The sequence below is a fragment of the Coregonus clupeaformis genome, unplaced genomic scaffold (genome assembly GCF_020615455.1).
Source record: "Coregonus clupeaformis isolate EN_2021a unplaced genomic scaffold, ASM2061545v1 scaf1210, whole genome shotgun sequence".
NCBI classification, from domain to species: Eukaryota; Metazoa; Chordata; class Actinopteri; order Salmoniformes; family Salmonidae; genus Coregonus; species Coregonus clupeaformis.
Genome location: NW_025534664.1, coordinates 115,001 through 129,404, shown reverse-complemented (window position 1 = coordinate 129,404; position 14,404 = coordinate 115,001).

Genomic DNA, 14,404 nt, shown 5'->3' with positions numbered 1-14,404 from the left:
TAAGAGGACCGATGAACAGCCGTAAGGCACAGTACCAGTTACCTGCTTAACCAGTTTGATATTTCCATGTTTTACTGAACAAATGAAAAGGCAAAATCCTTGTTTATTCTTCCATAACATTCGCTAACAGCAGTCCAACAGCCCGATGCAGAGTTACTGTGCAGTGTGTTTCAGTACAGTCTGTCACAGGACCTTCAGTTTACACTGAATTGAGTGGACGGTGGTATCTCTTAACATGCTGTAATGTAATGGTTCTGGTTCTGACACTGAGTGGACAGTAGTATCTCTTGACATACTCTTCAATATAACATTTTACATTTTCATTTATATTGACATTTTCGTCATTTAGCAGACGCTCTTATCCAGAGCGACTTACAAATTGGTCCATTCACCTTATGATAGCCAGTGGGACAACCACTTTACAATATATCAAATTATTATTATTATTAATTTTTTTGGTGGGGGAGGGTAGAAGGATTACTTTTATCCTAACCCAGGTATTCCTTAAAGAGGTGGTGAGTGACTCCGCTGTCCTGGCGTCGTGAGGGAGCTTGTTCCACCATTTATAGTTAGGGAAAATAGGATTTTGGATGGGACTGAATTGTGTGTCCCCACAAGGTAAGTAGGTAGGTAGGTAGGTGTGTGTGTGGAGACGTACCCAGTTGTTCCTCACCACCCAGTACTCTGTCCCGTCCTCCGAGTTGCAGTAATCCAGACGGGAGATGACAAGTGCCTGGATTAGGACCTGTGCCGCTTCCTGTGTAAGGCAGGGTCGTACTCTGCGAATGTTGTATAGCATGAACCTACAGGATCGGGTCACCGCCTTGATGTTAGCGGAGAACGACAGGGTGTTGTCCAGGGTCACGCCAAGGCTCTTTGCACTCTGGGAGGAGGACACAACGGAGTTGTCAACCGTGATGGCGAGATCATGGAACGGGCAGTCCTTCCCCGGGAGGAAGAGCAGCTCCGTCTTGCCGAGGTTCAGCTTGAGGTGGTGATCCATCATCCACACTGATATGTCTGCCAGACATGCAGAGATGCAATTCGCCACCTGGTTATCAGAAGGGGGAAAGGAGAAAATTAATTGTGTGTCGTCTGCGTAGCAATGATAGGAGAGGCCATGTGAGGATATGACAGAGCCAAGTGACTTGGTGTATAGCGAGAATAGGAGAGGGCCTAGAACTGAGCCCTGGGAGACACCAGTGGTGAGAGCATGTGGTGCGGAGACAGATTCTCGCCACGCCACCTGGTAGGAGCGACCTGTCAGGTAGGACGTAATCCAAGAGTGAGCCGCGCCGGAGATGCCCAACTCGGAGAGGGTGGAGAGGAGGATCTGATGGTTCACAGTATCAAAGGCAGCAGACAGGTCTAGAAGGACAAGAGCAGAGGAGAGAGAGTTAGCTTTAGCAGTGCGGAGAGCCTCCGTGACACAGAGAAGAGCAGTCTCAGGTGAATGACCAGTCTTGAAACCTGACTGGTTTGGATCAAGAAGGTCATTCAGAGAGAGATAGCAAGAGAGTTGGCTAAAGACGGCATGCTCAAGAGTTTTGGAGAGAAAAGAAAGAAGGGATACTGGTCTGTAGTTGTTGACATCGGAGGGATCGAGTGTAGGTTTTTTGAGAAGGGGTGCAACTCTCGCTCTCATGAAGACGGAAGGGACATAGCCAGCGGTCAAGGATGAGTTGATGAGCGAGGTGAGGTAAGGGAGAAGGTCTCCGGAAATGGTCATCCACCTCATATACCTCATCCACCTCATCCACCTCATATACCTCATCCACCTCATCCACCTCATATACCTCATCCACCTCATATACCTCATCCACCTCATCCACCTCATATACCTCATATACCTCATCCACCTCATATACCTCATCCACCTCATCCACCTCATCCACCACATATACCTCATCCACCTCATATACCTCATCCACCTCATATACCTCATCCACCTCATCCAACTCATCCACCTCATATACCTCATCCACCTCATATACCTCATATACCTCATCCACCTCATATACCTCATCCACCTCATCCACCACATATACCTCATCCAACTCATATACCTCATATACCTCATCCACCTCATATACCTCATCCACCTCATCCAACTCATCCACCTCATATACCTCATCCACCTCATCCACCTCATATACCTCATCCACCTCATATACCTCATCCACCTCATCCACCTCATATACCTCATCCACCTCATATACCTCATCCAACTCATCCACCTCATCCAACTCATATACCTCATATACCTCATCCACCTCATCCACCTCATATATCTCATATACCTCATCCACCTCATTCAACTCATCCACCTCATATACCTCATCCAACTCATCCACCTCATCCACCTCATATACCTCATCCACCTCATCCACCTCATATACCTCATCCACCCCATCCACCTCATCCACCTCATATACCTCATCCACCTCATCCACCTCATATACCTCATCCACCTCACATACCTCATCCACCTCATCCAACTCATATACCTCATATACCTCATCCACCTCATATATCTCATCCACCTCATATACCTCATCCAGCTCATATACCTCATCCACCTCACATACCTCATCCACCTCATATACCTCATTCACCTCATATACCTCATCCACCTCATATATCTCATATATACAGTGAGGGAAAAAAGTATTTGATCCCCTGCTGATTTTGTACTTTTGCCCACTGACAAAGACATGATCAGTCTATCATTTTAAGGGTAGGTTTATTTGAACAGTGAGAGACAGAATAACAACAAACAAATCCAGAAAAACGCATGTCAAAAATGTTATAAATTGATTTGCATTTTAATGAGAGAAATAAGTATTTGACCCCTCTGCAAAACATGACTTAGTACTTGGTGGCAAAACCCTTGTTGGCAATCACAGAGGTCAGACGTTTCTTGTAGTTGGCCACCAGGTTTGCACACATCTCAGGAGGGATTTTGTTCCACTCCTCTTTGCAGATCTTCTCCAAGTCATTAAGGTTTCGAGGCTGACGTTTGGCAACTCGAACCTTCAGCTCCCTCCACAGATTTTCTATGGGATTAAGGTCTGGAGACTGACTAGGCCACTCCAGGACCTTAATGTGCTTCTTCTTGAGCCACTCCTTTGTTGCCTTGGCCATGTGTTTTGGGTCATTGTCATGCTGGAATACCCATCCAAGACCCAAATTCAATGCCCTGGCTGAGGGAAGGAGGTTCTCACCCAAGATTTGACAGCACATGGCCCCGTCCATCGTCCCTTTGATGCGGTGAAGTTGTCCTGTCCCCTTAGCAGAAAAACACCCCAAAGCATAATGTTTCCCACCTCCATGTTTGACGGTGGGGATGGTGTTCTTGGGGTCATAGGCAGCATTCCTCCTGCTCCAAACATAGCGAGTTGAGTTGATGCCAAAGAGCTCGATTTTGGTCTCATCTGACCACAACACTTTCACCCAGTTCTCCTCTGAATCATTCAGATGTTCATTGGCAAACTTCAGACGGCCCTGCATATGTGCTTTCTTGAGCAGGGGGACCTTGCGGGCGCTGCAGGATTTCAGTCCTTCACGGCGTAGTGTGTTATCAATTGTTTTCTTGGTGACTATGGTCCCAGCTGCCTTGAGATCATTGACAAGAACCTCCCGTGTAGTTCTGGGCTGATTCCTCATCCACCGCATCCACCTCATATCCCTCATCCACCTCATCCACCTCATATACCTCATCCACCTCATCCACCTCATCCACCTCATATACCTCATCCACCTCATCCACCTCATCCACCTCATCCACCTCATCCAACTCATCCACCTCATATACCTCATCCACCTCATCCACCTCATACACCTCATACACCTCATCCAACTCATCCACCTCATATACCTCATCCACCTCATCCACCTCATATACCTCATCCACCTCATCCACCTCATATCCCTCATCCACCTCATCCACCTCATATACCTCATCCACCTCATCCACCTCATCCACCTCATATACCTCATCCACCTCATACACCTCATCCACCTCATCCAACTCATCCACCTCATATACCTCATCCACCTCATCCACCTCATATACCTCATCCACCTCATCCACCTCGTCCACCTCATATACCTCATCCAACTCATCCACCTCATATACCTCATCCACCTCATTCACCTCATCCAACTCATCCACCTCATATACCTCATCCACCTCATATACCTCATCCACCTCATTCACCTCATCCAACTCATCCACCTCATATACCTCATCCACCTCATATACCTCATCCACCTCATGCACCTCATATACCTCATCCACCTCATCCACAATTTAAACAGAGACTTCAAACGGATCTCCCAGGTAACAACATCGATCCAAAACCCTTATTCCAACCAAAATGACTCAGAACTAGGTCTGGATTGACTAGGTCTGGATTGACTAGGTCTGGATTGACTAGGTTCCACTTCACTTCTCTTATTCTTTCTCCACTGTAACTCATCACCACTCTTACTGTCATCACCACTCTCACTGTTATCACCACTCTTACTGTCATCTCCACTAAAGACGCCATCTGATTCAAACAGAACATCCGCTTCCGCCATTTTCCAATCAGCACAAGCTCCACGGTGCGCTCTCTCTCGCCAACCGACCACTGTGTTGATCTTGCTGACCTGCCTGCTGCTTCCCACGCCATGTTGCTGAAGTTCTTCTTCTTTGGCATGTTCAGTGTGCTCTCTATGCCGTAAATGCGAACGGTTGCCACCTAGCGTCAAGGCGTGTAACTACAACCAAACGCATTCAGGTACTGTTTAGTAGCCTTTCATAAATGCTGATTGCTTTGTGTCATATTATCATAGACAACCACCGCAGGTACGTTTAATTGAGACAAGGTCAGATAACAGTAGATCTGCTGCAGAGGCCAACATGTCATCAAACAAATGATTAAAACAATAACAGTACTACCACAGATTGAACAAGATATTTCACCGGATGTATTAGTGTGAAGCACCCGGTTGGCGTTTCCACTCGCTACCAAATATGGTGATGCGAGGAAGCCCAGTGGCCGGCAAGTGGGAGAAGATGGAGCGAGATGGATTTTTTGGCCGACATTGTGCTAATTTTCTCATCTATGAAACATTTGATCTCAATACAGTTTCCTGATCCGAAAACTACAATCTGTTAACGAACAGAGTGGACTAAGTTTTGTTTGCCAAAGTTTATTCTGCATTGTTTAGAAGGAGTGTAAGGGCGAATTGAGTTATTGCGCACGCACACTTCCATCTCCTTACCTGTTCTGCCCTCTATGATTAATTTGCTCCCATAGAGCCTCACAGTGGAGGAGTCATAATACCCATAAAACCTAGCGGTCAAACAGGGAAATGGTTCCAATAATTTTCCCCACCATTCATTTGTCCCATAGTGTATTTTAGAAACGCTTAAAATAAGGGCTGTGTTTCGTGTAGGCTTACCCTGGCGTGACGTTTTGACAACCGTGTAAATCTCTCTAGGACAAGGTGACTTTTATCATTTTTTTTTATTTTAAATTAAATTTCAAATTACAAATACAATAACAAATAATAATGCAAATATATTGCATTTGGGGACAGATTTCAAATATTTGTTTTTGTGTATGTAACATTTACCAGAGAGAATGAAGAAATGAACGACTGATTCAGTAGCTTTGTTTTAACTTGAATAATAACATATTAAATATTTCATTGTGAATACATGGGTCTTATTAATTAAATAAAAAATGTAATTACTTAACTCGCTCCAAAATAACATCACAGAGTCACACTCATAAAATATGTGTGTAATAGTTTCCCGTTCTTTATCACAAAAAAAGGCAGATGTCCTCTAAATCCATGAAGTTATTACAAGGGTATATTTTGTGCAAGATTTTAAAGTAAATTTATTTTACTTTATTTGATATACAAAATTTAAGAGGGAGCAACCAAGCTTTCTTCCATTAAACTTCAGTAATATGTGTGTTCCAGAAGAGTTTCCCTCTTGGAGTGAAAAAGATCCCTTGAGAATCTATTATTACATTTATTATCCAGCAGGGGGCAACCTTCTGACATAAATTGGGCATCTATCTTTTGACATGTTCTCCAAAACACAAATGAGATGTCATTAATCGAGTAAGTCCTGAAGGTATTGCCTTGCATGTAGAGTTAAATTCTTTATAACATATTGGGACGTTATATGTTTCTAAGAACTTTCTATAAGACAGTATATTCCTTTCTTTATCAAATAAATCACAAATATAATATTTATTTCAAACCACTTAGCTGGTAGAGCACTGGCCCTTGTAATTAGCCAAGGATAGTGGGTTCACCGGGACCACCCACTTACATAAAAAAATGTATGTTCACGCATGACTGTAAGTCAGCTTTGGATAAAAGCGTCTGCTAAATGGCATATGTATTATTATTATTATTAAATAAATCACCAAATATAATATTTATTTCAAAGCACTTAGAAATTCTTCTCCCCTGGACCCTAAATATTTCATTTCATAATCTTTCACTGGAATATTCTCAATAGATTGTTAATTTGATTTACGTACGGACAATATTTCACATTTATTTAAGTTAAGTTCCGGACCAGAAGTCCGGAAAGATTTTCATAATATTAAGAGCAATAGCAACTTGATCCTTGTCTTCTGGAAACAGAGCTGTATCGTCTGCTAATTGAGATATTTGTATTTATTTTCCAAATATTTAAATACATTTTAATTCAGGGTTGTTTAAAATGCTAATAGATAGTAATTCTAAAACTTAAAGGAATAAGAAAGCTGAAATAGGGAAACCCTGGCGATTTTTTTAGATGTGTTACGATTAATCATAATAGAACTACTAATATCTTTATAAAACATATTGATAAGAGACAAAGCTAGTCCCGAAACCAAAAAATGTATTAGGAACTTGTGTTTTATTGTATAGGGATGTAGCTCAGAGCATGGCGTTTGCAACGCCAGGGGTTGTGGGTTCGATTCCCACGGTGGGCCAGTATTAAAAATAAATGTATGCACTCACTGACTGTAAGTCGCTCTGGATAAGAGCGTCTGCTAAATGACGTAAATGTAAAATGTATCAAATGCTTTACAAAAGACGAGGTATAAATTCATAGCCTTGGAGTCAATCAATCAATCAGCGTAATCAATCAGCGTAATCAATCTTGTCTAAAACTAACCTAATGTTACAGCTGATGTGCCAGTTAGCTAAATGTATTGCTAAAGTTATCCATTTATAATCTGTATTTAATAATGTAATAGGTGTCTCCAAATATCTATGAAAAGGGGATCTTTATCAGGTTTTGGTATTAAGGAAATAACCCCTTGTTTCATGCTAGTAATCATCTCACCCTTAGCTAGGCATTCTTGGAAAATGTTGAATACTGGTCCCTCTAAATGTTCCCAAAAGTGTAAATAAAATTCTACAGAAAGACCGTCTGTTCCCTTCTTCGTAGATTTAAAAGCATCTCTAATCTCTACTATAGAAAACTCATCTTCACATATGGATTTGTGGTCCTCTGTAGCTCAGCTGGTAGAGCACGGCGCTTGTAACGCCAAATAAAAAAAAATTATGCACGCATGACTGTAACTCGCTTTGGATAAAAGCGTCTGCTAAATGGCTTATTATATTTTATTATTATTATTATATTATTTAACTAATTGGAGCATAAAATATTCACATTCAATCCCATTAAAACTAGATTTATACAGATTTTCATAGAAAGAATACACAAAGCTTGAGATGAGCTTAGGGTCTTTACACAAGGTACTGTCAGTATTTAAGACAGAAAGAGATTTTCTCTTCTAGTTCCTTTTTTCAAGAGCAAAATAAAAACATTTAGCTCTAGATCTAATAAAGGCCCCTTTAGCTAAATCAATGTACATTTGATCTACAATGAACAAAAATATAAACACAACATGTAAAGTGTTGGTCCAATGTTTCATGAGCTAAAATAAAATATCCCAGAAATGTTCCATCCCTGTTAGTTAGCATTTCTCCTTTGCCAAGATAATCCCTCCACCTGACAGGTGTGGCATATCAAGAAGCTGATTAAACAGCATGATCATTACACAGGTGCACCTTGTGCTGGGGACGATAAAGGGCCACTCTAAAATGTGCAGTTTTGTCACACAACACAATGCCACAGATGTCTCAAGTTTTGAGGGAGCGTGCAATTGGCATGCTGACTGCAGGAATCAATGTTCATTTTTCTACCATAAGCCGCCTCCAACGTCGTTTTAGAGAAATTGGCAATGCGTCCCACCTGCCTCACAACTGCAGACCACGTGTAACCACGCCAGCCCAGGAACGACAGCGTGTTCCAGTTCCCGCCAATATCCAGCAACTTCGCACAGCCATTGAAGAGGAATGGGAGAACACTCCACAGGCCACAATAAACAGCCTGATCAACTCTAGGTGAAGGAGATGTGTCGCGCTGCATGAGGCAAATGGTGGTCACACCAGATACTGACTGGTTTTCTGATCCACACCCCCTACTTAAAAACAAAAGGTATCTGTGACCAACAGATGCATATCTGTATTTCCAGTCATGTGAAATCCATAGATTAGGGCCTGATTAATTTATTTCAATTGACTGATTTCCTTTATATGAACTGTAACTCAGTAAAATTGTTGAAATTGTTACATGTTGCATTTATATTTTTGTTCAGTGTAGTTCTATTCGAGATGTATTCAAATCTATTTCTTCCTCTGCTGAAAGGGTATCCTTTTCTACAAGAACATTCAATGTATTCATAAAGCTCATCTGCTTTCAAACACATTTGCTTCGGTTGTTCCTTTCTGCGTGTTTTGGCGATAGATCTTACTTTGAAATGTTAATATTTCCCAGTTACTTCCATGCTTTGGTTGTAAATCATATGAATTAAAGAATTCCCTGATTAAGCTCTTTGTGCTCTTGTTAAAGACTGGATCATTTAGGAGTGAATTATTACGTTTCCAGTATCTTCGAATACCACTTGATTTTTCAGAACATTCCATCTTCAATAATATCATTTTATGATCAGTGAAAGGAGCATATTTATGATGATCACTTACTTATGTACATACTGTAAAAATGGGGGAGAAATGAGAAACAGATCAATTCTTGATCATCATTCACCTATTACACCTGGTGTATTCCTTTAAGTTTGTATTAAAGAAACGCCATGTATCAACCACTGTCAGTTCATATTAAAGAAATGCCATGTATTGATCACTGTCAGTTCATATTAAAGAAACGCCATGTATTGATCACTGTCAGTTCATATTAAAGAAACGCCATGTATTGATCACTGTCAGTTCATATTAAAGAAACACCATGTATTGATCACTGTCAGTTCATATTAAAGAAACGCCATGTATTGATCACTGTCAGTTCATATTAAAGAAACACCATGTATTGATCACTGTCAGTTCATATTAAAGAAAAGCCATGTATTGATCACTGTCAGTTCATATTAAAGAAACACCATGTATATCACTGTCAGTTCCTATTAAGAAAGCCATGTATGATCACTGTCAGTTCATATTAAAGAAACGCCATGTATTGATCACTGTCAGTTCTAGCATGTATTGCACTGTCAGTTATATTAAAGAAACGCCATGTATTGATCCCTCAGAAAGTTGATCACTGTCAGTTCATATTAAAGAAACGCCATGTATTGATCACTGTCAGTTCATATTAAAGAAACGCCATGTATTGATCACTGTCAGCTTATTGCAAGATGAGGCAATGATGTTGCTATTCTCCGATCTCTGAGCTATTTTAGGTGGAAATCTATCTAAGGGGGAGATCTAAATCTATCTGAAGAGGAGATCTAAATCTATCTGAAGAGGAGATCTAAATCTATCTGAAGAGGAGATCTAAATCTATCTAAAGGGGAGATCTAAATATATCTAAAGAGGAGATCTAAATATATCTGAAGAGGAGATCTAAATCTATCTGAAGAGGAGATCTAAATCTATCTAAAGGGGAGATCTAAATATATCTAAAGAGGAGATCTAAATCTATCTGAAGAGGAGATCTAAATCTATCTGAAGAGGAGATCTAAATCTATCTAAAGAGTTATCAGGTGTTCATTATAAGCCATGCATTTGTATACTTGTTTTGCAGCTCAGTAAGCTTATCAGCAAGATCCGAAAATAAAGTCTTATTTTAGGTTTTAGAATTGTACCCATACACATTGCATACACTACCAGTCAAAAGTTTGGAGACAGCTACTCATTCAAGGGTCTTTCTTTATTTGTACTATTATTTTACATTGTAGAATAATAGTGAAGACATGAAAACTATGAAATAACACATATGGAATCATGTAGTAACCAAAAAAGTGTTAAACAAATCAAAAATATATTTCATATTTGAGATTCTTCAAATAGCCACCCTTTGCCTTGATGACAGCTTTGCACACTCTTGGCATTAAGAAAACAAATACAGTGTAGCGATATGCATAACTGGTTACTAGTTGAACTAGTAAGATAGGTAGCTAGTAAGATAGGTAGCTAGTAAGATAGGTAGCTAGTAAGATAGGTAGCTTAGAGAAAGAACTTGACTACCCTAAACCGAGGTAGTTGTGATCAATATGATGAACCCTGGTGATATAAAACAGGGTGAATGTAAAAATTACAATCAACTTTATTACTCAAGAGTAATTTTGCTTACTCTTAGCTTTTTAATTTGACTTACAAAGAGTATTGATTTCTAGTCATTGTAGCTATCTACAGTGGGGAAAAAAAGTATTTAGTCAGCCACCAATTGTGCAAGTTCTCCCACTTAAAAAGATGAGAGAGGCCTGTAATTTTCATCATAGGTACACGTCAACTATGATAGACAAATTGAGATTTTTTTTCTCCAGAAAATCACATTGTAGGATTTTTTATGAATTTATTTGCAAATTATTTTTAAGTGGGAGAACTTGCACAATTGGTGGCTGACTAAATACTTTTTTTACATTTACATTTTTACATTTTAGTCATTTAGCAGACGCTCTTATCCAGAGCGACTTACAGTTAGTGAGTGCATACATGATTTTTTATTATTTTTATTTAATTTTTTCATACCCCGGTGGGAATCGAACCCAAAACCCTGGCGTTGCAAACGCCATGCTCTACCAACTGAGCTACATCCCTGCCGGCCATTCCCTCCCCTACCCTGGACGACGCTGGGCCAATTGTGCGCCGCCCCATGGGTCTCCCGGTCACGGCCGGCTACGACAGAGCCTGGATTCGAACCAGGATCTCTAGTGGCACAGCTAGCACTGCGATGCAGTGCCTTAGACCACTGCGCCACTCGGGAGGTTTTTCCCCACTGTACCTGAGTACACAGTGTTTTAAAGTCATTCAGGACTCTCATGTCAGATTGAGACATTCACTTGACGTCTTGACAATCGATCTTCTTTCCATCGATAAATCCAAAAGGGCCGCTGAAAGATTCTTTCTTCCCTTCTCCTTTTTCTTCTGCAAAATAACAGTCCATGAATATAGGCTACTGAACCAACTGTCATGAGCATTTCAAATGCTAGTATGTGCCATGTTGGATTTGACCGCTCCTTTCCCCACAGTCTGCAGGTCTCCACCTCTCCTACCATGTTGGATTTGACCACTCCTTTCCTCGCAGTCTGCAGATCTCCATCTCTCCTACCATGTTGGATTTGACCGCTCCTTTCCTCACAGTCTGCAGGTCTCCATCTCTCCTACCATGTTGGATTTGACCACTCCTTTCCCCACAGTGTGCAGGTCTCCACCTCTCCTACCATGTTGGATTTGACCGCTCCTTTCCTCACAGTCTGCAGGTCTCCATCTCTCCTACCATGTTGGATTTGACCGCTCCTTTCCTCACAGTCTGCAGGTCTCCATCTCTCCTACCATGTTGGATTTGACCACTCCTTTCCCCACAGTGTGCAGGTCTCCACCTCTCCTACCATGTTGGATTTGACCGCTCCTTTCCTCACAGTCTGCAGGTCTCCATCTCTCCTACCATGTTGGATTTGACCGCTCCTTTCCTCACAGTCTGCAGGTCTCCACCTCTCCTACCATGTTGGATTTGACCGCTCCTTTCCCCACAGTGTGCAGGTCTCCACCTCTCCTACCATGTTGGATTTGACCACTCCTTTCCTCACAGTCTGCAGGTCTCCATCTCTCCTACCATGTTGGATTTGACCGCTCCTTTCCTCACAGTGTGCAGGTCTCCACCTCTCCTACCATGTTGGATTTGACCGCTCCTTTCCCCACAGTGTGCAGGTCTCCACCTCTCCTACCATGTTGGATTTGACCACTCCTTTCCTCACAGTCTGCAGGTCTCCATCTCTCCTACCATGTTGGATTTGACCGCTCCTTTCCTCACAGTGTGCAGGTCTCCACCTCTCCTACCATGTTGGACATTGACACAGGTTGTAAAATTGGTTGTAAAACAAGTTCAGTAATGTTGTCAGGGTAGAAGCTGTTAGGGTGAAGTCGTATTATAGGCTGTTGGTCAGAGGGGTGAAGTGCTGTCATCCACAGGCATCTCAGGTCATTATTACTGTGTTAAAAGCTTTAACAGTACTGTGCATTACCTTGTGTGAGTACTTCCTACGATGAGCAAAAAGCTTGAATAATGTATGTCTTTATGGGTTTTACCCATATATTATATTATCCAATACAGCTGCTCAGTCCTATACAGATGTCGGATCTTAACTTGATCACTCTTTTGTCGCTGAGAATTTTCCTGCTGCATCAGGAAATTCAACTGAGCAGTCCCTGAAAAAAAGAGCAGTTCTCTTTCTCTGAATTCCGAGGGCAGTCGAGTCATTTGGGATCAGGGCTTGCTGTCAAAACCATTTTCTCTCTCTCGCTCAAACACTAGACCTAGGTCCAATTACTGCGATATTCAAATGTACAAAAAATATATCTGAAATGCAGCCATGCACATCAACAACCGTTGTTTTATATAGCTTAATAACACAAGAGAGATAGACATTGGTCACCGCTAGGCTACGACGTTTCAAGTTTCAAATGTATCCTATGGTCAAAATGGAGTTCAATGGTGTTGTAGTGGTTAGGGCTGCTAGCTTCAGAGCACAAAACATTAGGAACACCTGCTCTTTCCATGACATAGACTGACCAGGTGAATCCAGGTGAACGCTGTGATCCCTTATTGATGTCACTTCAAATCAATATAGATGAAGGGGAGGAGACGGGTTAAAGAAGGATTTTTAAGCCTTGAGACAATTGAGACATGGATTGTGTACATGTGCCATTCAGAGGGTGAATTGGCACACATACATAAAATATTTACGTGCCTTTGAACGGGGTATGGTAGTAGGTGCCAGGCAAGGTTTGTGTCAAGAACTGCAACGCTGCTGGGTTTTTCACGCTCAACAAGTTTCCAGTGTGTATCAAGAATGGTCCACCACCCAAAGGACATCCAGCCAACTTGACACAACTGTGGGAAGCATTGGAGTCAACATGGGCCAGCAGTCCCTTGTGGAACGCTTTCGACACCTTGTAGAGTCCGATGCCCCGACGAATTGAGGCTGTTCTGAGGGCAAAAAGGGAGGGGGTGCAAGTCAATATTAGGAAGGTGATCGTGATGTGTATAGACCTACTGTGTTTGGCCCATGCCCTTCTGACACTAATAAACTCACTCCCTCCGATTGACTAGATTTAGTTACACATTTCAAATATGGGATCTTGATATGAAATGACCATACCAGAAACTGTTGGATAAGATACATAAGAAATGAATAAAATTAAAACAGTATGCTACACCAACATTAGTTTCCACTCATACAAAGTGTTTGGGTAAATTACCACAGTCGATTGGCCGTGGTAAACGAGGAAATACTTTATTTATATTGTACAGAATGCTTGCCAAATAGATAAATAACCCATAGTCTGTTCAAAAAGGACTATATTGTGCAGATTACAATACCAACCAGAGGGAGAACATATCTTGAAAGACTTTGGTTGCAAGCAGGACTAATAGCTGATTTATGCTTGATCCGACAATGCTGTCTGGAGGCTCCGTATGGAGGGTGTGACATAATGCCATCTGGAGGCTCCGTATGGAGGGTGTGACATAATGCCATCTGGAGGCTCCGTATGGAGGGTGTGACATAATGCCGTCTGGAGGCTCCGTATGGAGGGTGTGACATAATGCCGTCTGGAGGCTCCATGATGTAATAGCCGTCTAGGCTCCATATGGAGGGTGTGACATAGCCATCTGGCTCCGTATGAGGGTGTGACATAATGCTGTCTGGAGGCTCCGTATGGAGGGTGTGACATAATGCCATCTGGAGGCTCCGTATGGAGGGTGTGACATAATGCCGTCTGGAGGCTCCGTATGGAGGGTGTGACATAATGCTGTCTGGAGGCTCCGTATGGAGGGTGTGACATAATGCCGTCTGGAGGCTCCGTATGGAGGGTG